General features: G+C 40.6%; 1 protein-coding gene, 1 long non-coding RNA gene and 1 pseudogene across 25 annotated transcripts in view; 2 read left to right on the top strand and 1 right to left on the bottom strand.

Moving 5' to 3' along the window:
- Nucleotides 1-16,141, top strand: part of LOC125965178 (L-lactate dehydrogenase A-like 6B) — a 31,367-nt pseudogene extending 15,226 nt beyond the window's left edge.
- DLG2 (discs large MAGUK scaffold protein 2) overlaps nucleotides 1-25,222 on the top strand; it is a 2,044,900-nt gene that overhangs the window by 1,687,600 nt on the left and 332,078 nt on the right. The window lies entirely within an intron of this gene.
- Nucleotides 1-25,222, bottom strand: part of LOC125965184 (uncharacterized) — a 1,042,439-nt gene that overhangs the window by 922,425 nt on the left and 94,792 nt on the right. The window lies entirely within an intron of this gene.

Below are 25,222 nucleotides of genomic sequence, written 5' to 3'. Positions count from 1 at the left end.
ACGAAAAACCAGTAGAGTAATGCAATGTAAATTTGAGGTGCTAGGAGAGGAGTTGAACATTTAAATAAGGTGGTCAGTGTAGATCTCACTGAGAAGGTGACATTTTAGCAAAGAGTAATGCAAAGGAAAGTGGGCCATGCAGAGCTCTGAGGTAGTTCCAGAGGGAAGAGCTCTGAGTCAGGTGCGTGCCTTGTGTATTTGAGGGAGAGGAGGGAAGTGGGAGGTGAGGACAGAGAAGTGATGGGTGGGTCACAGACAGCACAGCCTCGTAGGCCTCTGTCAGAGCTTTGCTTTCCTCTGAGAGAAGGAAGAGCCAAGGGAGGATTATAAGCAGAGTGATAGGACATGATTTCACTTACCTTGTAAGAGGATCACTCTGGCCGCAGTGTTGACAAGACACTATCAAGGGACAAAGCTGGAAGCAGGAGGCAAGCTAGGAATCTACCTGGATAATCTGCATTAGAGAATATGAAGGATGGGACAGCAGTGGTGGAAATGGAGGGAGCGAGGGATGGTTCTGGATATGTTTAGAAGGGGCAGTTAACAGATTTCCTAAAAGATTGGATGTGGGGTAAAAGAGAAAGGAAGAGGTGAAGGATGACTCCAAGGTTTTCTACCTGAAAATCAGATAAGCAGAGACAGTACTAGTTGAGACAGGGATGATCCTACAGGTGAAGCAGGCAACAAAGGCAGACAGACTGAGCCCTGGAGTGCGTTAAGGTCCTCCTCAGGGAGAAGAGGAAGAACCAACAAAGGGAACTAAGAGAAGCAACCAGTAAGGTAGGAGGAAAGCAAGTAGGACCCCGGGAGCTAAAAAGAGAAAGTATTTCCAGAGAGTGGCATCAACTGCTTTAAATGTTGCTAAGTCCTGTAAGATGGGAACTGAAAATTAACTGCTGAATTTAATAACATGGAACTTACTGATCAAATGAAAAAGCAGTTTCTGTAGTGTAATGGGGTGAGATCTGTATAAAGTGGATTTCTAAGATAATGAAAGGAGAGAAATTAATGACAATGAGTACAGGTATCTCCTTTGAGTTTTGCTAAAAAGGGGAATGAAATAGGATGGCCACTAGAGGGTAGAGTTTGGTTTTATCAATAGAACAATGTTTATATGTTGGTGGAAATGATCTACTAGAGGGGGAAAACTAGTGTTTTATTTATCAATTTTTATTTATTTATTTAGAGAAAGACGGAGGGAGGGGAAGAGGTGGAAAATACTTCACGTACATGACTGCAATTCTTATTTTTTAATTCTCTGATTTATTAAATATCTCCTATGATCCATTTTATTTATTGCTACGTTCCCAGAGCATGAACAGGGCCTGGCACGTCATAGGTGCTCAATAATGACAGCATGACTATCAAGTAGTATGCTACGTGCTCTAGGGGAGAGAGACAAATAAGACATTGATCCCACCCTCACGGGGTTATAACCTAGTGGAGGAATAGGACATGAACATGGTTATAATGCATGACCAATGTGATAGAAAAGATCACATTATTTTGGTCTTCTCAACCTGCTATTTTGTTATTTTATATCAATAATAATAAGTTCTGGGGCTTCCCTGGTGGCGCAGTGGTTGAGAGTCCGCCTGCCGATGCAGGGGACGCGGGTTCGTGCCCCAGTCTGGGAAGATCCCACATGCCACGGAGCAGCTGGGCCCGTGAGCCATGGCCGCTGAGCCTGCGCGTCCAGAGCCTGTGCTCCGCAACGGGAGAGGCCACAACAGTGAGAGTCCCGCGTACCGCAAATAACAATAATAAGTTCCTTGATATCAGGTATCACCTTGTCTTACTTCCAATCATCATGAGCACCACTCCCACGACCACCACAATTCACTTCACCACATACAATGACCATCCTCAATGACTGACAAATGAAAAGAGTCAGTGAGCACCCCATCAGCCGCATTCTGCCCGGGTATAAGCTACTTCTCTCTTTCTACCACCCCAAATTCCCAAGGGAGGCTTTGGCCCTTGCTCTTCCTCCTAACTTCTGCCCAGGTTCAGAGCAACTACACTACTTGAAGCAGAAGAAATCATAGGTCAAATCACTAACCCCCAAGCTACTGTGTAGGTCAGGGGACCCACCTGACTCATGCAGGGTGCTGGAAGGGAAAGGAGAGGCACATGCAGCACAGGGATAGGACCCCTCTGAGACCCATATAAAGATCATGACATGCCCAGCTTTAGGAATAAAGAGTTAAATAGCAGGATCTTCACCCTCCAGGGAGATCATAGCAAGGAAGATGAAGACAGATCCTTAAATAAGACCATATTAAGGGGCATAAGGAACTTGGATAGTATATGGGGGAAATGAAGACATTCTTGGGCTGGAGAAAGGAATAAAACCAGACAGATGCGACAACAGCTCCACATGATAAAAACTGTTTACCTGCAGAAAATCCTATCTCACATTATCCCCATGAAAATTCCCATTTTGGAAGAGGGGGAACCCCTTCAGAGTATTCATCCTCTGAAATTATGTCTAAAAACTGAATGCTGGGCTTCCCTGGTGGCGCAGTGGTTGAGAGTCCGCCTGCTGATGCAGGGGACACGGGTTCGTGCCCCGGTCCGGGAAGATCCCACATGCCGCGGAGCGGGTAGGCCCATGAGCCATGGCCGCTGAGACTGCGCGTCCAGAGCCTGTGCTCCGCAACGGGAGAGGCCAGAACAGTGAGAGGCCCATGTACCACAAAAAAATAAAAAAAATTAAAAAACTGAATGCTGAGAATTGCTAAAACCAAAATTTCTAACATATATAGTAGATGCTTAGAGCATGCTTTTAATTATATATATAAATATTATAAATATTATATATTCTGATATATATATACATCAGAAAGGAAAGAATGAGGATTATATTTGAAGCCATAGCCTGATTATCCTTTCTAAATGACATTTTAATTATTAAGATCAAATTGCAAGTAGAAAAGTGGGATAGAGACTGGTCTGGTGAAAACCGGGCAAGGTGCCGGAGATGATCACCAGGTGAACTAGTTATTCCAATTAAGAGCTTCAAGAGTTCAGAGGAGGGAGAAATTTATTGAATATGGAGGAAGCTGAATGAAAGGGCCTACAGAAGGCCCTTAGGTAGGACTCAGATACAGGGAGAGCAGGCCTCCCACCTCCTCCCAACCCTTGTATCTCCACAGCTCTTCAATGACATCCTGTGTTCTCCTTTTGATCTTGGATTGTTTTCATGAATATTTTCCCCAACAGACTGTGAGTTCCTTGAGGACGGAGGTGTGGCTGGATTATAACTGCCTCCCAGGGCCTAACCCAGTGCTAGGCACTCAGAGGTGTTTGTAAGTGGTGAATAAATTAGCAAATGAAAGAACTTGAAGAAGTCTTCCCTAAGCGGAAGGGAAAGCCTTTAAAGGTTTATTCCAAAATTTTCCCTGAAAGGCTCAGATGATTTTTTTTAAGTTGCCTATGCTATCCATGATCCAACATATTACCTCAGTTTTCCAGTTGAAGTGTTTTTTGAGAACGAGAAAGCCAAGATGCAAAGCTTACAAGAGAATGACTGAAGTGTGGATCGGCGGATGGTATCCCAGGAGTAGCATTTTTTTTTTTTCTGGAAGAAGCTCTTCCTATACTGTATATTTGCTGTGCTTTTGGAATGTCAGGACCCACCTGCACATCAGCAAGCCAATAAAAAAAGAAAATACCCCCTTCTTCAGTCCCCAGGTTTACATAAGTATCCGCTCCTGGAGAAATGACCTCCAGGGATTCCTCTCATTGGGAACATCCACTCTCTTGTCCTGAGAGCCTCAAAAGACAAGACAAATCACTCTGAAAGGCAGAGAAGTTAAATACTGCCTTCAAAGTGATAAAGTTAAATGGAAAATTGGGTATTTAGCTGCTCTTTTCTTATACATTCTCCCAGATATTTTCATATACTGTGCCATACGAACTTAGTACTCCAAGACAGAGTAAACAGAACATTGCAACTGGCGTTATTCCCTGAGAATCCACAAGATGGCAGTAATAGATTTTGCATAGAACTAACTGTATACAGTGGTGTCTGGCCTGTGTGCCGAGTTTTCGTACTGTGGATTGTATTTGGATTAAAACTGGTTGTCATCCTAATGCTAGGCTTTTAAAATATAATTCAGAGAATAAACAGTAAATTAAGATCTGAAAGAAAAATGTTTTGCTTCATTGCCTTTTTTTTTCAATTTTTTTATATTATGAGAGTCCCATTTTTTTTTAAGTTACAGAGCTAAGAATCAGCCAGGAGCCCTAAGAGCTAAGACTGCTTGAGAAAAGCTCAAAATGAAAAATGTTGCTCCTTCCTGAACATAGACTGATCGATGATTCTCTTGCTTGAAGGAAAGAAAAAGAGGGGTCAGTGAAGGGCCTAGTTAATCTTCCATATAATTTAATTGCTTGTTATTTCTCTGTTCCAAATCTACCCTGGAGGGAACAGTGCCTGATGGACCATGCTGAAAATGATGTTGTGATCCAAACTACAAAACCATTTATTGCCTATTTCTCGTGTTTTGTGTGCAACAGAAACTGCACTAAACTATGACCTTTTTTTTCATGTATTTTTATTATTCTACTCACAGATTTGTGATAGAATTCAGGAGAGTGGAAACTACATTTTTCTTTCATTTCTTTAATCTGCCTCCATGTTTAGCATATATGGACATGAGGTAGTTGTCCCAGAATTGCAAACCTCACAGGAAAGCACACTTTCTGTATCAAGCATAAATGACATGCTGTAGCATAAACAACATTTCCTTTGTGTAGTAGACAGTACCACTAAGTTCAAAAAGATGGCAGTGAGTTCACATCAAACATGAAGCATTTTTAAATGGGCATCAGATATCTCTGGTTTAAAGTCCTTTGGGCATTCTCCCATGCTGCCCAGATTTCTCTTTTTCCCCCCTTCCTGACCTCTCTTCTCTAATCTCCTATTACCTTCTGATTCATGGTCATTTCTCATTAAAAATACAGCTATTATTTTTCCTTGCTTGTAAGAGACTCTCATTTCACCTCAGGTAGCTCATCATTGCATTTTCTAAACTTCTTTTTTTCCCTGAGAAAAAACTCTGCTAACGAGCTATTAAGGTAATATTTTTCATTCCCTTACCAACATTTACTTAAATCTTCTGTTAGGAAATAGGATATCCCACTCTGTTCATTTATATACCCATCCCTGTCTACAACAAACTTGATAGAGGTTTTCAGGGCCTGCATTCTCTTGCTATGCAGGGTGTAGTGATGACTAAGCCATGTGTCATGTCCTCAAGATGCATGTAGTCTAGAAGAAGTGAGTAGGTCCACACAGAGTTATGCCATAAGAAAAGTACAGAGAGACAATGGAGTTCAAGAGAAGAGGCTAAACCTGACCCAGTGATCTGGGGAGGATTCGTGCTCTCCTCAGAAATGAGAAGACCGCCCAGATCCTCCCCACAAGTCAAAGATAAACCATCTTTTCATTAGGCCACAAACGAAGAGCATGAAGTCTGACGCAGAAGTGAAAAGCTAGGGGTGCTCAGGAATTCTGAACAATCCGAGTCAACAAGACAGGAGATAACAGGAGACTCGTCAGGTCTCTGACCCGGGCTAAGGAATTTGAACACTGGACTATGGTGGGAAAAGCAAACAGTTCCCAGGGGTAGCCACACGATGCAACCTGACCAATTCCTGACCTGACCACCCACTCCCTCAAAGCTCTGTGAAGTGAAAGGAGGGAAATTCGTGATGTCTGAAGTCCCTTCCAGCTCCAACATTTTAGGAACATATGTGTTTGAGAAACTTTGGATGATAAAAAGAGGCACTGAAGGTTTCAAACAATTTATGACTAATAACTAAAGATTTCCCTGTAAATAATAAAATGTTTCTTAAAACTAAAATAAAAATTGAAGGCATGGATCAGTAAACTTGCACAAGCCTCTTAAATAGCCTCATCCACCAGAGGTCAGACAGCAGAAGCAAGAAGAACTACAACCCTGCAGCCTGTGGAACAAAAACCACACTCACAGAAAGATAGACAAGATGAAAAGGCAGAGGGCTATGTACCAGATGAAGGAACAAGATAAAACCCCAGAAAAACAACTAAATGAAGTGGAGATAGGCAACCTTCCAGAAAAAGAATTCAGAAAAATGAGAGTGAAGATGATCCAGGACCTCGGAAAAACAATGAAGGTAAAGATCAAGAAGATGCAAGAAATGTTTAACAAAGACCTAGAAGAATTAAAGAACAAACAAACAGAGATGAACAATACAATAACTGAATTGAAAAATACACTAGAAGGAATCAATAGCAGAATAACTAAGGCAGAAGAACGGATAAGTGACCTGGAAGACAGAATGGTGGAATGCCCTGCTGCGGAACAGAATAAAGAAAAAAGAATGAAAAGAAATGAAGACAGCCTAAGAGACCTCTGAGACAACATTAAACGCAACAACATTCGGACTGTAGGAGTCCCAGAAGGAGGAGAAAGAGAGAAAGGACCCAAGAAAATATGTGAAGAGATTATAGTCGAAAACTTCCCTAACATGGGAAAAGAAATAGCCACCCAAGTCCAGGAAGCACAGAGAGTCCCATACAGGATAAATCCAAGAAGAAACACACCGAGACACATAGGAATCAAATTGGCAAAAATTAAAGACAAAGAAAAATTATTGAAAGCAGCAAGGGAAAAACAACAAATAACATACAAGGGAACTCCCATAAGGTTAACAGCTGATTTCTCAGGAGAAACTCTACAAGCCAGAAGGGAGTGGCATGATATACTTAAAGTGATGAAAGGGAAGAAACGACAACCAAGATTACTCTACCCTGCAAGGATCTCATTCAGATTTGATGGAGAAATCAAAAGCTTTACAGACAAGCAAAAGCTAAGAGAATTCAGCACCATCAAACCAGCTCTAAAACAAATAAGGAACTTCTCTAAGTGGGAAACACAAGAGAAGAAAAGGGCCTACAAAAGCAAACCCAAAACAATTAAGAAAATGGTAATAAGAACATACGTATCAGTAATTACCTTAAACGTGAATGGATTAAATGCTCCAACCAAAAGACACAGGCTTGCTGAATGGATACAAAAACAAGACCCATATATATGTTGTCTACAAGAGACCCACTTCAGACCTAGGGACACATACAGACTGAAAGTGAGGGAATGGAAAAAGATATTCCATGCAAATGGAAATCAAAAGAAAGCTGGAGTAGCAATACTCATATCAGATAAAACAGACTTTAAAATAAAGAATGTTACAAGAGACAAGGAAGGACACGACATAATGATCAAGGGATCAATCCAAGAAGAAGATATAACAATTATAAATATATATGCACCCAACACAGGAGCACCTCAATACATAAGGCAACTGCTAACGGCTATAAAAGAGGAAATCTACAGTAACGCAATAATAGTGGGGGACTTTAACACCTCATATACACCAATGGACAGATCATCCAAACAGAAAATTAATAAGGAAACACAAGCTTTAAATGGCACAACAGACCAGATAGATTTAATTGATATTTATAGGACATTCCATCCAAAAACAGATTACACTTGCTTCTCAAGTGCGCACGGAACATTCTCCAGGATAGATCACATCTTGGGCCACAAATCAAGCCTCAGTAAATTTAAGAAAACTGAAATCTTATCAGGCATCTTTTCTGACCACAACACTATGAGATCAGAAATGAATTACAGGGAAAAACACGTAAAAAATACAAACACATGGAGGCTAAACAATATGTTACTAAACAACCAAGAGATCACTGAAGAAATCAAAGAGGAAATCAAAAAATACCTAGAGACAAATGACAATGGAAATGTGACGATCCAAAACCTACGGGATGCAGCAAAAGCAGTTCTAAGAGGGAACCTTATAGCTACACAAGCCTACCTCAAGAAACAAGAAAAATCTCAAATAAACAATCTAACGTTACACCTAAAGGAACTAGAGAAAGAAGAACAAAGAAAACCCAAAGTTAGTAGAAGGAAAGAAATCATAAAGATCAGAGCAGAAAGAAATGAAATAGAAACAAAGAAAACAATAGCAAAAATCAATAAAACTAAATACTAGCTCTTTTTGAAGATAAAATTGATAAACCATTAGCCAGACTCATCAAGAAAAAGAGGAAGAGGACTGAAATCAATAAAATTAGAAATGAAAAAGGAGAAGTTACAATAGACACCGCAGAAATACAAAGCATCCTAAGAGACTAATACAAGCAACTCTATGCCAATAAAATGGACAACCTGGAAGAAATGGACAAATTCTTAGAAAGGTATAACCTTCCAAGACTGAACTAGGAAGAAATAGAATATATGAACAGACCAATCACAAACACTGAAATTGAAACAGTGATTTAAAATCTTCCAACAAATAAAAGCCCAGGACCAGATGGCTTCACAGGTGAATTCTATCAAACATTTAGAGAAGAGCTACCACCCATCCTTCTCAAACTCTTCCAAACAACTGCAAAGGAAGGAGCACTCCCAAACTCATTGTATGAGGCCACCATCACCCTGATACCAAAACCAGACAAAGATGTCACAAAAAAAGAAAATTACAGACCAATATCACTAATGAATAATAGATGCAAAAATCCTCAACAAAATACTAGCAAGCAGAATCCAACAACATATTAAAAGAATCATACACCATGATCAAGTGGGATTTATCCCAGGGATGCAAGGATTCTTCAATATATGGAAATCAATCGATGTGATACACCATATTAACAAATTGAAGAAGAAAAACCATATGATCATCTCAATAGATGCAGAAAAAGCTTTTGACAAAATTCAACACCCATTTATGATAAAAACTCTCCAGAAAGTGGGCATAGAGGGAACCTACCTCAACATAATAAAGGCCATATACGACAAACCCACAGCAAACATCATTCTTAATGGTGAAAAACTGAAAGCATTCCCTCTAAGATCAGGAACAAGACAAGAATGTCCACTCTCACCACTATTATTCAACATAGTTTTGGAAGTCCTAGCCACAGCAATCAGAGAAGAAAAAGAAATAAAAGGAATACAAATTGGAAAAGAAGAAGTAAAACTGTCACTGTTTGCAGATGACAGGATACTATATACAGAGAATCCTAAAGATGCCACCAGAAAACTACTAGAGCTAATCAATGAATTTGGTAAAGTTACAGGATACAAAATTAATGCATAGAAATCTCTTGCATTCCTATACACTGATGATGAAAAATCTGAAAGAGAAATTAAGGAAACATTCCCATTTACCACTGCAACAAAAAGAATAAAATACCTAGGAATAAACCTACCTAGGGAGACAAAAGACCTGTATGCAGAAAACTATAAGACACTGATGAAAGAAATTAAAGATGATACCAACAGATGGAGAGATATACTATGTTCTTGGATTGGAAGAATCAATATTGTGAAAATGACTATACTACCCAAAGCAATCTACAGATTCAATGCAATCCCTATCAAATTACCAATGGCACTTTTTACAGAACTAGAACAAAAAATGTTAAAATTTGTATGGAGACACAAAAGACCCCGAATAGCCAAAGCAGTCTTGAGGGAAAAAAGCGGAGCTGGAGGGATCAGACTCCCTGACTTCAGACTATACTACAAAGCTATAGTAATCAAGACAATATGGTACTGGCACAAAAACAGAAATATAGAACAGGATAGAAAGCCCAGAGATAAACCCACACACCTATGGTCAACTAATCTATGACAAAGGAGGCAACAATATACAATGGAGAAAAGACAGTCTCTTCAATAAGTGGTGCTGGGAAAACTGGACAGCTACATGTAAAAGAATGAAATTAGAACACTCCCTAACATCATACACAAAAATAAACTCAAAATGGATTAGAGACCTAAATGTAAAACCAGACACTATAAAACTCTTAGAGGAAAACATAGGAAGAACACTCTTTGACATAAATCACAGCAAGATCTTTTTTGATCCACCTCCTAGAGTAATGGAAATAAAAACAAAAATCAACTAATGGAACCTAATGAAACTTCAAAGCTTTTGCACAGCAAAGGAAACCATAAACAAGACGAAAAGACAACCCACAGAATGGGAGAAAATATTTGCAAATGAATCAATGGACAAAGGATTAATCCCCCAAATATACAAGCAGCTTATGCAGCTCAATATTAAAAAAATAAACAACCCAATCCAAAAATGGGCCGAAGACCTAAATAGACATTTCTCCAAAGAAGACATACAGATGGTCAAGAAGCACATGAAAAGCTGCTCAACATCACTAATTATTAGAGAAATACAAATCAAAACTACAGTGAGGTATCACCTCACACCTGTTAGAATGGGCATCATCAGAAAATCTACAAACAACAAATGCTGGAGAGGGTGTGGAGAAAAGGGAACCCTCTTGCACTGTTGATGAGAATGTAAATTGATACAGCCACTATGGAGAACAGTATGGAGGTTCCTTAAAAAACTAAAAATAGAATTACCATATGATCCAGCAATCCCATTACTGAGCATATACCCAGAGAAAACCATAATTCAAAAAGACACATGCACCCCAATGTTCATTGCAGCACTATGTACAATAGCCAGGTCATGGAAGCAACCTATATGCCCATTGACAGACGAATGGATAAAGAAAATGTGGTACACCGCGCACCGTGATGAAGAGTGGCCCCTTCTCTCCGCAACTAGAGAAAGCCCATGCACAGGAACGAACACCCAACACAGCTAAAAATAAATAAATAAATAAATAAGAATATGTGGTACATATATACAATGGAATATTACTCAGCCATAAAAAGGAATGAAATTGAGTCATTTGTAGAGACATGGATGGATCTAGAGACTGTCATGCAGAGTGAAGTAAGTCAGAAAGAGAAAAACAAATGTCGTATATTTATGCATACATGTGGAACCTAGAAAAAATGGTACAGATGAACCGGTTTGCAGGACAGAAATTGAGACACAGATGTAGAGAACAAACATATGGACACCAAGGGGGGAAGTGGCAGGGGGGTGAGGGTGGTGGAGTGATGAATCGGGCGATTGGGATTGACATGTATACCCTGCTGTGCATAAAATGGATAACTAATAAGAACCTGCTGTATAAAAAATAAATAATATAAAATTCAAAACAAAATAAAAAACTAGCAGGTCAAAAAAAAAGAAATTGAAGGCATGCACTCATGCTTTTTCAGTCTGTTGGTTATAATTTAATCACCAGAAAAAAGTTAAAATTCCTTAATACAGCTTTTTTTTACCTTGTCCGGCCTCATCTCTAAAGCTCCCTTCTTCCCATTATCTACCTACATTTAATCCGTCAAACACTCTCCCCTCCCCAGCCCCTTCTCCTGAATAAGTCTCTTCTATTCATCCTTTAGATCTCAGGCCACTTGTTACACTCTCTAAACACCCTCTTTCATGAATCCCACCCCACCCTCTCAACACACACAGAGATGCCCCCAGGTTAGGTACCCCTTTTAATAGACTCATATACCCAGTACTTTCCCTATCACATCATTTACCACACTAATTTGTACCGACATATTTAATACTCCATTTTCTCACTAGATTGTAAGCCAGGACAACGTCTATCTTGTTTGCCTGACACATAATAGATATCCTACAAATATTTAATGAATGAATAAATAAAGTTAATTATTTTAAGTCAGTAGATCCTAAGTGAAGACGTAGTAAATAATACATGATACTGTATACCTATATTGTGCTGGGCAAGATGTTAGAAACTGTGCCTATAGGTTGACTCTTTAAGGATTACAACTGACAGGAATGTATGTAACCTAAAAGTATTTGAAGAACGTTTTACGACTGCCTGACATCTTAAAAAATAAAAATGTAAAAATGAGTTATGTCTTCCATATAACAACCACTAGAGGGCAATGAAAGCCAACTTGGAACATCTTTAAATGGGGAAAAAAGAATATTAAAAATGTTTTCCTTGTTAAAATCTGCATAGATGATCTTATGTTTGGGATAGTTAAAGGACCTGTGGGCTACAGTTTCTGTGATTATGGGTTTAGCGGTTATAATTACCTTTCTGGTGTGGTATTAAAACCTAGATTATCTGTGATAATAACATCACCTTACATTTTGTGCATTATCTCATTTGAACCTCCCACGACATTAGCAGGGAATATATTCTTTTCCCATTTTCCAATTAAAAAAAAAAAAAAACTGAGGTTCAAGAGGTATTAATCTAATAAGTAGCCATAAGAAACCAAACTACTGGCACAGACCCTATAAATACCTGTTGGCTGCTTACACATACAAAATCCCTTACTAAGGGAAGACAGTCTGGGAGAATACAGTTCCCAAAATTAATTGCACCAATTGAGAATGGAGACATATGGCAGCATCTCCTTAGCAAATGATCTTGTGGTTTTAGGTGACCCCAAGGTAGCCATCTGATGATGATGTCAAAATATTTACCTGGAACCTATTTACAGAAATATGGTACTGGTGCCTAGAAAGGGGACAAGCTTCTGGCCTTCACACTGGTTAGACCCTTCCTAGGGTTATATGTTCCATTCTAGTTGCTGCATTTTTATAAAGGAATCAAGAAGCAACAGACTAGGATTAGTGTACAAGATATATTAGAGGGTGAAAGAGAAATTAGGATGTCCTGAAGAGGGTGAGATCAAGGGAGATGGGATTAGCTATAGTGATGCTTAAGCTTGTTGGCTCTGGAGTCAGAAAGTGTGGGTTTGACTTGGTATCCACACTAAAAAATAGAAAATAAATAATTCCAGGGACCTGGGTTAGGTTTATTATGCATGTCAAATATGGAAGCCAACACGGGTTTGTAAAAGGGTCACTCCAGGATCCACATGCTAGAGAAGAAGCTCCTTGACTGCCTTAGTCTGAGCACATGGGGGAAGTCCTTTCTGGAGGCCTGGGCAAAGCCCCGGGGAGGCCCCTGCGTGATGGGTGTGACCTTGCTCAGTAACAAGATGAGGGGGATGGTAAACCTTCAGAGGCTTCCTCCAATCTCTTCCTCCACCTGGTGCATGAGCAGACATGAACTGGGCCCAGGGAGCCCCAAGGGTCAGCTGGAGAGCAGGCAGTGCGGGAGTTTTTCTTCACCTGGGGGTGGCTTAGTGTCCCCTGCAGGCGACAGGCATTCTGCTGGCCCTTTACCCCTGTCGCCCGTGAATTTATGATGAATTTCACTTCCAAGAAGGTCATTCTTCACAATGAGGTCTCCACTACAGGAAGTGGATCAGTTGGCATGGCCCGTGCTATCACCATTTTTTAGAAGGCTTGAATGATGAACTTGCTTTTGTGGATGCTGATGAAGGCAAATTGAAGGGTGAGACACTAGATCTTGAACTTGGCAGTCCTTTTATGAAAATGGCAAATATTGTTTCCAGCAAAGATTATCTTGTCACTGCAATCTCCAATTTAGTGATTATCACAGCAGATGCACACCAGGAAAAAGGAGAAATACACCTTAATTTAATCCACTGGAATGTGACTATCTTTAATGATTTCCCATATTATCACATCCAGTCCCTGTGGCAAAATGATTATTGTTTCTAATCCAGTGGCTATCTTATGTAGCTTGGAAGTTGAATGAATTTCCCAAACTGTGTTATTGGAAGTGGCTATAATCTGGACACTCCCCATTTCCCTCCCTTGATGGGCAGAAGCTTGATATCCACCCTGAAAGCTGTCATGGGTGGATCCTTGGAAGCTTGGAGACTCAAGTGTTTCTGTGTGGAGTTAACATTGCTGATTGCTTTGAAGAATCTGAACCCAGATTTAGGAGCTGATAAAGATCATGTGCAGTGGAAAAATATCTGCAAAGAAGTGATAGCTAATGCCTGTGAGGCTATTGAAACGAAAGGCAATACAGGTGACGCCTGAACAACACAGGTTTAAACTTTCTTTTTTTAATTTTCTGTGTCCTCTCTTCACCTACCATTCTTGACTCAAGCTATTGCAATGCATCTTCTATATTCACAACTCCAGTTAAACTGTTCTCATTAAGATCATTCGTGACTTTCTTAATGAATAAATCTAATGAATGTTTGTAGCCTCCAATTTTTTGTCTTCTCCCCTTAGAAGTAACTGACATTGTTGACTACACCCTCTTTAAAACAGTCACTTTTTTTTTTTGGCTGCTTTGGGTCTTCATTGCTGCACGCCTGCTTTCTCTAGTTGTGGCGAGCGGGAGCGACTCTTCGTTGTGGTGAGCAGGCTTCTCATTGCGGTGGCTTCTCTTGTTGCAGAGCACGAACTCTAAGCACATGGGCTTCAGTAGTTGTGGCACGTGGACTCAGTAGTTGTGGCCCACGGGCTCAGTAGTTGCAGCTCACGGGCTCTAGAGCACAGGCTCAGTAGTTGTGGCGCATGGGCTTAGTTGCTCCATGGCATGTGGGATCTTCCCGGGCCAGGGCTCAAACCCATGTCCCCTGCATTGGCAGGCAGATTCTTAACCACTGTGCCACCAGGGAAGCCCCCAGGTTTAAACTTCGCCAGTCTACTTATATGTGGATTTTTTTCTACAGTAAATACTACGGTACTACGCTATCTACACAGGATTGGTTGAATTCCTGGATACAAAACCATGGACGCGGTGGAACCACATATATGGAGGGCCCGACTGTTGGTTGTAGGTGGATTTTAAATGTCACAGAGTGCTAGGGCCCCTAACTCCTCCCTCACCCCATGTTGTTCAAGGGTTAACTACTTCTTGGGCCACTGGCCTATCTGTAGCTGATTTAGCACAAGGTATTTTAACACAGAGTATTTTGAGACCCATCCAGTTTCTACCAATTGTGGACCTCTATGGAATAAATGAAGAAGTATTCCTCAGTGTTCCTTGTACCATGGGAGAGAGTAGTATTATAGAACTTATAAAAGTAAAGGTGAACCCTGACAAGGAGGCCCATTTGAAAAAAAAAAAGTGCAGAAACACTTGGGAAATTCAGAAGGAGATCAAGCTTTCAAGTTTCTTTAACGCTACCATCCAGAAGTTCTTGAAGAAGAAATAGTAGGTATGGGACTGTATATGTTAAACCTACAAATAAACTTGCAACCCTAAAAGCTGGAAACAGGAAAGTGGGTAGAGTGACTCCCCCATTTATTTAGCCCTCCAACTCTTTTATTGAACATCCAGATGTCGGATGATACTTATTTTTTTACAATCCTAAGTGATTTCATCAAAGCAGGTGTTTTCGGTACCTCTAATGCATCGGTACTTGTCTTCTATATATATATGTAGTTGCCATTTGGTTCGAAAGAATCTATGATGTAGGTGATTATTGTGTTATAGAAATTCTTATTCTAAGCTGGAAAAGAAGAAAAAAATCTAATTCCTTTAAATACATACTAATTATTTTGTTCTGGCTGGCTTATACCTATGTTCATTTATATACTACTTAAAAAGTTATAACTACCTCTACAAGATAAAAAATAAAAGTACTGATATATACACAAAGGAAAAAAAGTGGATCTGGATTCTGACTCTGGACTTATAATTGTGAACTTGGGCAATTTACTTCTCTTTCTCAGTTTCCTCATCGACAAAATAGTGACTGTGCCTACTTATAGAGCTGTTAGGGAAAAGAACCAAAATAATGCATGTATGTTTAGTGTCACGTTTGGCACATGGAAGGATTTGATAAATGCTGGCTCCTTGTTCTTGTTGTGTTGTTAAAGCATTTGCAAGGCCTTTCTGTAGAAATGAATGTAGACTTATTTGTGTTGCCCCAGAAAATGTATCAGAACTCAAAGAGGCACTAGCTAAAAGCAAGAGTTTGTGAACTTAACAGGTTTGTTTTTCAAATCCTGTTTCTACCACATAACACCTAAGTAATCTTGAACAAATCACTCAGTCTCATCGAGTCTCCATTTTCTCATGTTACGAAACATTTACTGCAGGTCTTCACTGTGCTAAGTAGGTGGGCAGAGTGATAGGGTGTCATTTCACTCCATTGTAGTTAGTCATAGTTAGTCAGCAGGAGGTCAGCTGACCACCCACAGGGCTTGGGAGAGAGTATCCCTGCAGAGGATATCCGATTGAGAGTATTTGTTTCTACTCTTGAAAATGTTGGAAATAAAATTGGTTCTCACATTCAAGTTGTCTTCATCTGGTGTGTCATAAGCTGGTCCTCAAGTGGTCATTCGTTCAAAACTATTTCCCTTGGAATAGCATGTGGCCTTTAAAGTTGACTAGATGCCTTTATTTCCCAAAGAGCAAACTGAAGGAAAAATGTTGGCTTTGGAACCTGAGAGATAGTTGAACCCTGCTTTACTGCTAACTGGGTCTGAGACCTTTGGACAATTACTTAGCCTCCCTGAACTAAATCTTCTCATCTACAAAATAGGGCAGATTCGTACATCAAAGAATTGTTATGGGGCTTAAATTGTGCCAGGGATAGAACACCCAGCATGCTGCCTGACACAGAGGGGGGTAGTAGGTGCTTCTGCCTTCTTTGACAGTGCCATCAGCAGTCCTAGTGTTCACAGCTCTGTGAGCCAGCCTTGAACACTGGCTTTCTGGTGATCATCCCATCTCAGCCCAGTGACATTGCTCCGGCCAGGCGGAAGCTAACCTCTGGTCCATTTCCCACACTTCTGGTCCATGAACTCTCCCTGCTCACACGCTGTGTGTACCTAGGATTCTAGTGTCCTCATGCTCTTTCTGTCACCCCCTCAGTGAAAACCTACTTCTATTTCTTGAAAGAAATCAGATGCAGCAGTTCACATTGAATTTGAATGTCAGGAAAACGGCAAAGTGTTATTGCAACTATATTGAGATCTTAATAGTATAACAAGCTTAAAGCTAGAGCAATGACTCTTACATGGTAGAATTAAAGGATTCCCAATACTCCCTATGAGGAAAGAATTTCAGAAACATGGTAGAGTCCTTCATAGCATGAGTACATTTTTACATTTCAAAGGTGTAGATCACAGCATAAGGCTGTGATCTCTCTGGTAGCAAATCCAAATCTTATTTTTATTGATTCCAGTAGAGGGCACAGCCTCTGGCAAGTTATAGACATTCTATAAATGTAGACGAGATGGTCTTAAGGCCATGTCAGATGTATAAATATATTTCCTAGCCCACACATTGCTACTAGACACAAGCATAAACCATTTACAGAACACTTGGGAAGAGAGAGTTAGAAGAAATAGAAGTACTTTTCTTTGCTTTAGTTTTGATGATAGAGGATGTAAATTCCCTTTACTTGCTAGGGAGAATTTCTTAGAAGAAGAAGGATTTGAATTGGGCTTCCCAAGGCCAGGGTGACAGGATCACCTGTGACTGTCGAGCAGACAGAGTACTCCCAGCCCAGCAGACAGCACAGATGGAAGTTCAAAAGCTACTAGTGCTGATGAAAGTACTGGAAGCACTTGTCTGAGTAGCTGCTCTTGGAAACCCGTACCCCAGCGTACATTTTCCTATCTTCATTTTAGTTCCCTTTGAACATTTTAAACAATTCTTCTCCCACATATCCTCTCAACACTTCTCCTACACACTCCCAATCCTCCGTCTCTCCCACATATGTAGCAAAAGAAAAAAAAAAGGATCTCTCTTTCTCTGTTATACTAATTTCCTCTAATTTTGCTTAGTAATGTATCACAGTCAGAACAAGTTTCAGCTCATTAGCTGACAATCTTAATGTTGTTCTCTTAAAATAGTCAAAGATTTGCTCTTTTCCTTAACATCCAACAACACATATGGATTTTCATGTCCCTTCCCCCAATGCCTGAGGCTGAAATTTTCACAAACTCAAAATTTGAACCTCCTAAAACTACTCTGGAAAAGAGAACCAAGCAGACTTATTCTACCATTTCTTCCTTAATCTAAAAAACAAATGACATGAATTTTAGTCATTAAATATTTTTAACCAGGAAATAACCCAATTTCAAAATTTTATGTGACATTCACATTAAAAAGTACAAAACTGAAATGTGCTTTTAATGGTATCAGTCGTGGTATTAGGTTGAACCATACGAAATTGCCATTTTTGTAGGTCATGTCAATATTGGCAGTTTTGTATGGTTCAGACTATGTGGATTCATATTTCTCTAGTACCCATAGAATCCTCACAGAGGTCTTGGTCCTACAACTCTTGAGTAGAGGTTACAGCCATAGATAATATTATGTAAAGAGTCTTCAGAAGGTTCAGACCAAAAAAGCTACCTCTGTTGGTTTATTCTTTAAAAGGATGTTAAACAAAGCAGGTATACTTTCCAAGTTTCCATATTAAAAGTAAGTTCCACCATCCACTGAGTAGGTTTTTATATGTATCATCTTATTCAACCAATATGATTCTACAACTCTTTTGAAGTAGATATTCCTATCATCACTTTGTAGATGTGAAAATGGAGTCTCAGAGCAGGTCACTTGCCCAGGATGACACAGTGGTAAGAAACAGTGCCAAAATTCCAAACCTAAATCTGCTGGACAAAACCCATACTCTTTCCCCTCTATTACACTGCCCCCATTGATATGGGAAGGAAGGAAGGAAGGAAGAGGGAGGGAGGGGGGAGAAAGGAAAACAATTCCTCAAAATGAAATACCGGGACTTCCCTGGTGGTCCAGTGGTAAAGAATCGCCTTACAACGCAGGGGATGCGGGTTCGATCCCTGGTCAGGGAGCTAAGATCCCACATGCCGCGGGGCAACTAAGTCTGCGTGCCACAACTACTGAGCTCGTGCACCTCAGCTAGAGCCTGTGTGCCGCAAACTACAGAGCCCACACACTCTGGAGCCCACGCACCACAACTACAGAGCCCACAGGCCTTGGAGCCCACGCGCCACAACTAGAGAGAAGCCTGTGCACCAAAACGAAGAGCCTGGGCGCCGCAACTAACACCCGACGCAGCCAAAAATAAAAATAAAATAAATAAACGATAAAGACAATTTAAGAAAAACACTCATGGTTTAAAAACAAATGAAATACCAATTATTATCAGCACTTAATAGTATAGATACATGTTGAGTTCTTTGCATGAAAACTTTAACTTTTGGGCTTCCCTGGTGGCGCAGTGGTTGGGAGTCTACCTGCCGATGCGGGGGACGCAGGTTCGTGCCCCGGTCCGGGAGGATCCCACATGCCGCGGAGCGGCTGGGCCCGTGAGCCATGGCCGCTGAGCTTGCGCGTCCGGAGCCTGTGCTCCGCAACGGGAGAGGCTGCAGCGGTGAGAGGCCCGCGTATCGCAAAAAACAAAACAAAACAAAAAAAACTTTAACTTTCTACAATTAGGCCTTTGAGATGAAATCCTATAAAGCAGGAAATCTTCTTATAGACCCTGAGCTCCTCAAGAACAGAGGTTGTATCTAAATAATCTTGGTATCTGTGGGACATGGGATGGGACCTGAAACGTACTAAGTCCCAAATAAGTGCTTCTAGAATGAATGTTTGAGTGAGTAAATAAATGAATGACTTTTACAATGCAGGGAGGCAGAATAGGTACATAGTTCTTTGCAGAATCAAACATCTTACTATATATATATGTGTATATATATATATATATTTTTAACCACATGATTGAGTCAGAGTCATAACTCTGAATGGGACTTCATGGACTCCCTTGAACAATATGTTTGTTCATTTGTTTGTTTAATAAATGAAGGAAGATGTTCCCTTTGAACATTTGAACAATTGTAAATAAATGAAGCTACAGCCACATCCACTGAGTATTCTTGAAAATATACTATCCCTGGATTTTGCCACCTATCAGAACGTAAAAGCACTAATCTGAAATAGTGAATTATCCTAACCTATCTATATTTTGATACATAGGATATATATGTGAATATACATACATTATGTGATTATATATATATACACACACATAAATAAGTGCAGAACAATTTACTTTAAGGAAATATGAAAGTTAACTGGATTTGTTTTTGTGTTTTTTTGCACACAGCAATTAATAAAAATCAAGATTAGGCAGGAATTTCTAGGTGGCAGAAGGCCAAATACAAGCTTTTTGCTTTGCGAACCCCACCCATTTACTAATCCTAAAGTGGATTAGTGCTGCAGAAAGGAAGTTTACACGGCCAGACACCCACAAGCCAGCAGAAAACAAAAAGGTCACTTTTCATACATACAGCAGATACTTCTACATGCATTATCCTGAAAGCACATTGTACAATTCCACATACTTTTTCTTAGTGATTTATGCTTTTATGCACATTTATTTTGTCTCCTATTCATCAAAAAAGAAAAAACCACACCTTTTTCCTAGTTTACCTGACTTTCTCATTATACCTGACTTTGAGGACAAGCAATATTTAGAACAGATACATTCCCTGCAAATGGGTGGCGTGCAAGCGTAATCTAATCTAATTTTCATAGTTTTCGATCCGTCATTTCACATGTCTCCAGTGTGACTTTTCCCCAAGTACTTTTCAACCCTGTATTTTGTATCTGAGGTTCATACTAAAATTATATCGACGCAGTGATGTTTTCATGCTTGTTGACAAAGGATGGGTAAGAAATGAAGGTTACCATGGAGGTGATGTAAACCTTGAGCTATGCACATGCTCAAAAGCTCAAAGTTGGGTTTCCCTGGTGGCGCAGTGGTTGAGAGTCCGCCTGCCGATGCAGGGGACACGGGTTCGTGCCCCGGTCCGGGAGGATCCCGCGTGCTGCGGAGCGGCTGGGCCCGTGAGCCATGGCCGCTGAGCCTGCGCGTCCGGAGCCTGTGCTCCGCAACGGGAGAGGCCGCAACGGTGAGAGGCCCGCGTACCGCAAAAAAAAAAAAAAAAAAAAAAAAGCTCAAAGTTAAGCTGTTGACTGGCTGGTACCACGTAAGGAACAAGGGGCAAATGAGGAGGCAAACTTGGAATCTAGAACATTCAGCTTGTAACAACAATTTTAAGAAGGAGTGTGAGCATTCAATCAGTTCCTTGATATATAGCAGGGCTCTACACTAAACAAGAACAAATAGGTTTTAAAAAAAATATTTTACAGCAGCTCCATGGCCCTATAAATCCTAGGGAGCTTCCCCAGAAGCCCAATGTAGAAAAACCCTAACTTAAGCTTTGTCTTTGACTTAGAGTCACAGAGCATTAAACATAAACAAGACAGCCTGAGATGGCATTTCAAAATGGGAGCAAAGAATTTTATTTCAGTTAAAGAGCAAGTTCCTCTGGCTCGCCTGCATTTGACAGCTAACTCAATGTTTCAGTTTATTAATGTTGGAATGAGAAAAAAAATTTTTAATAGCATAATTATAGGCTCTTGAAGCAAGTCAGTTTGGACTTCAAAGGGGCAACCAATTCCAGCAACTCTGCATTAGGTGGTAGACACAATAAGTTGTAAGCTGTCCTCCCAAAGGAGCAGGAGAAATCAACCAGAGAAGCAAGCGAAAGAAGGATGTAGTAACAAAGCAGATCAGTCAGGGGGAGGGGGTAGGAGAAAGGCGAGAGGGATCAGCAGCAGGAGGGACTAGAGACAGCCACCGAGGAAAGGTGAGGAGGCGGGAAGCAAACGGAACGTAGTCACAGATGCAGCTGCAGAGCGATCAGGAGAGGATCACGGAGGTGAGACCCTGATGGGGGAGGAAGGAAAAGGAAGAGGGGGGAGAGCGAGAAACGGAGAATCAAGGGATTCCACCTCTGCAGGGCAGTGGATGTGGTAACGTTTGCAGGTGGCTAAGTATTTGGCCAAAGAGAAAACTGCAGTAGAAAACTGCATGCAATACTAAATGGTGAAGGAAAAAGATAGAGGAAGGAGACTTTAAAGAATCTGGAATTACATGTCTGGGTTCTGCGGAACTCCCAGTGCCAAGAACAGCAAAGGCTAGTTTTGTACATGTTACTCAGATGCTGGCAACTCCTAGGGCAGTGGATGGAGTTTGAGAGTTCGGGTCTCAGACAGCTCCATTGCTGCTTCCCCTTCCCCCACCTCCCACACCCCTTACGGAGTTAATGCTGGTCGTCCTCTCAAGCTGTGGCTGAGCCTGCAGCGGGCAGCCTGCAGCCAGCCTTTCATGGAACCAGCCCAAATGTAGAGTACAGTTCAAGGAGTGAGCTGGGTGGGGAGGTGCTCAACTTGGCCGCAGGAACATAAAAGGCTCTGACATTGATTGACATGCTGGGGGGGCAGTGGGAGGAGTCGAGCGCTCCTTAATGCCCAAAGTGGGGGAGCTGCTAAGGGGGGCTGGCCCCTGCCCTGACCCATGGGAGATGAAGGAGCGACCCCTAGAAAGCAGGCCTGTGACAACATGCCTAGAGGGGGCGGTTTAAGGAGATGGAAAGGCAAAGTGGCCCACAGGTACTTGCGGGAGCTGGGGCGGCTGTTAGAAGGCCTCCTTTTGTGGTACGTGGTGTAGGGGTTGGCGGGGAGGGCGGGGGAGGCATCCACTGAGCAGTGCTCTGGCATGGGTGCCTTGTCAGAGAGTGTCGCCTGCAGCCTGAGGCTAGAGGCAGCCAGTATGTATTATAGGAGGAGAAGGCAGCTCAAGTGTAGGGGAGAAAGCATGCAGTTAGTATATCACAGACTGGAGCTCTTATCCCAGCTCTGCTGGCTTGGAAGCTTTTAACCTCTCTGTGCCTCAGTTTCCTCCTGTAAAAGTTAAGCTCAGCAAAGTTCTTGGGAGAATTTGCAATAACAAGCCCAGCACAGTACCCAGTACCCTCCTGCTCAATATTCCAGTACTAGTATTATCTTTATTAGTAAGCTCCTTCCACATTTAAATTTCTGGTCACAGTTTGAGGAAAGCCGATTTCACTGGATTTCTTCCCTCTTTAGTCCCTCCCTCTTTTCTGTCTCATCTCCTGATTCTTTCTCCCTCCTTCCCATTATTTACTGAGCATTTACATTGTGCTAGGAGCTGCACCATGGCGGTGAAACCTGATTTCTTGGTGATTTTTCTCTAACTATGGGAGTGTGGCTTTTCGGCTCTGTTCACATCCAGAGCTCTGGCAACTAACCATGGAAACTTAGACTTTGCTGGGGAGTTGTTTTCTGTAGGGAGCTGGGTTCTGTGCGCTAAATTGGGAGGGTTGGAAGGAGGGAATTGGTTAGTAATTAGAAAAGATTTAAATGACTGAAAATACCTCCCTGACTGTGTAAATGGAAAATTTTCTGATGCTTACAATATTCACTTGGGATTGATGGTAAAAGACTGCACACAGCCTTGGCTAATTTATGAAGCCCTGATATATGCTTTAAGGAACAAAGGAAGTGAGGAAGGAGAGGTAATTACAGAAGAAGCCATTCTTCCTCACTCCTTTGATTTTATGCAGTTTGTCTTTTCAGAAGAGTTTTGAACTGATTCTGTTGCTTCTTCCAGTTCTCCAAATGACCAGAAAGAAACTTTTTAAGAAAATCACTGACTCAGAGTTAAGGCTATATTTTGTGTGGTCCAGCTACCACTTCCCAAAAGAGGGCACATTCAAGATGGCAGCTCCAGCATAGAAAAACCCCACCCTACAAGGAAAGCTGATTGCCTCCTTGTCAGGGTCCTGTGTATCTCCTCCACTCATTCTCATCACTTTCTTTTCTAGTTTGTCTTCTTTTCATTATTAGCCACTGGAATTGGCCACCAATTTTTTGGTAAGCTGGTTAATAATGCTTTTTTTAGAGGAATAGGATTCTCAAGTCCTCTTCAGAGAAAAGGAAGAAATTCATCAGGCACATGTAATTGCAATCACCCTCCATAATAGTTTGTGAGGAAGGGAATTTGTGCCACATCCTAGGAATACATGTGGACTAAAACAATGGCTGGAACTGCCCTCATGAGGCTTAGAGTCTAGTTGGTGACATTTATTCATAAAAAGGTAATTTAAATGGAAAAAGAAAGCAAATTATACAATACAGTGTCAGTGGATTAATTTTAAAAATAATAACTATATTTGGAGATAAATATATGTGCTTGTGTACCTATATACAGTTGACCCTTGAACAACATGGATTTGGACTACACAGGTCCACTTATACACAGATTTTTTTCCAATAAATACAGTATATTCCATCATTTGGATGTGCCAGCTACTATTCTAGACATCAGGAATATAGCTGGGGATATTATTTATATATGTGTGGAAAAAAATGTGTAGAAGTCATATATTTAATTTATTATCAGTGGTTACCTAAAAGTTAGAGTAGAAAGGAGATACTTATTTGTTTTTCTTCTGTGTTGTTTTAATTATTTGAAATGAGCCTGAGTTATTTCTATGCCTTAAAAAATAATAATAAAACATTAAAGGACGATGAAAATTAAAACAACACACAAGAGTAAGTAAATTGAATTATCTCCTTCTTTTTATTTAGATAATCTTTCTACTGGTAATCATTAGATTACCAGCTAATGATTCTAGAAAAAACAGAGAATTAGAAAATTACCATTTTCCAACCCTCAATAAAATAATTGTTTCAGGCAAGCATAGTCAGTAGATGCTAAAAAAAAAATTGAGATGAAAGTTTATTGGAAAAAGGATATTCACATGGTTTCAAAAATCACCCCACAGATTTGTGTTTACAAAGGTGGCTTTAGAATGGAGAGATCTGGTGGTCCTTAACCAAGGGGCCAAACTTTGTATCACCAATAGTGAGACAATCTCACATTTTGTCCTCGGAATGTGATACAGTGAGAAGTAGACAATATTACTCACAAGATTTTGTGACAAAATATTTGACCTGATTCTGATCAGGAAGAAACAATTAGATAAATCTAGAATGTGAAACAGTCTGTAAGCATCTGGCCTGAACTCAAAAAAAAAAAAAAAAAAGAAAGAAAAGGAAGGAAAGAAGTAAGTGAGGGAGGAAGGGAGGAAGGGAAGGAAGGGAGAAAGAAAAGAAGAAAAAAGGAAGAAAGAGAGGGAGGGAAGAAGAGAGAAAGAAAGGAAGGAAGGAAGGAAGGAAGGAAGGAAGGAAGGAAGAAAAACCTTGCTTTGATCTTCAGTTGAAGAGAAAAAAAACTATAGAAGACATTTTGAGGACAGTTAAGGAAATTTGAATAGGTACAGTATATTGGATCATATAGAATTATCATTAGCTTTCTTAGGTGTAACAATGGTAATGTGGTTATATAGCAAATATCTTTACATTGAGGAGTTGTTTTGCTGTATGTTAGGTTGGAAGTGGCCTGATGTCTGCCACATGTTTCAAATGGCTCAGAAAAAAAGGTGTGTGTGTTTATGTGTGTGTCTCGTGTCTCTTCTGAGCCAGATAGATAGGTAGATATCAATCGAGAGAGACAGAGAGGTAGGCAGAGAAAGAGAGAGAGAAGGAGGGAGAGAGAGTAAACAT

This window comes from Orcinus orca, chromosome 8 (assembly GCF_937001465.1).
Source record: "Orcinus orca chromosome 8, mOrcOrc1.1, whole genome shotgun sequence".
In the NCBI taxonomy this organism is placed as follows: Eukaryota; Metazoa; Chordata; class Mammalia; order Artiodactyla; family Delphinidae; genus Orcinus; species Orcinus orca.
The sequence above is the reverse complement of the archived record's forward strand: the minus strand, read 5'-3'. Positions and strand labels throughout refer to the sequence as shown.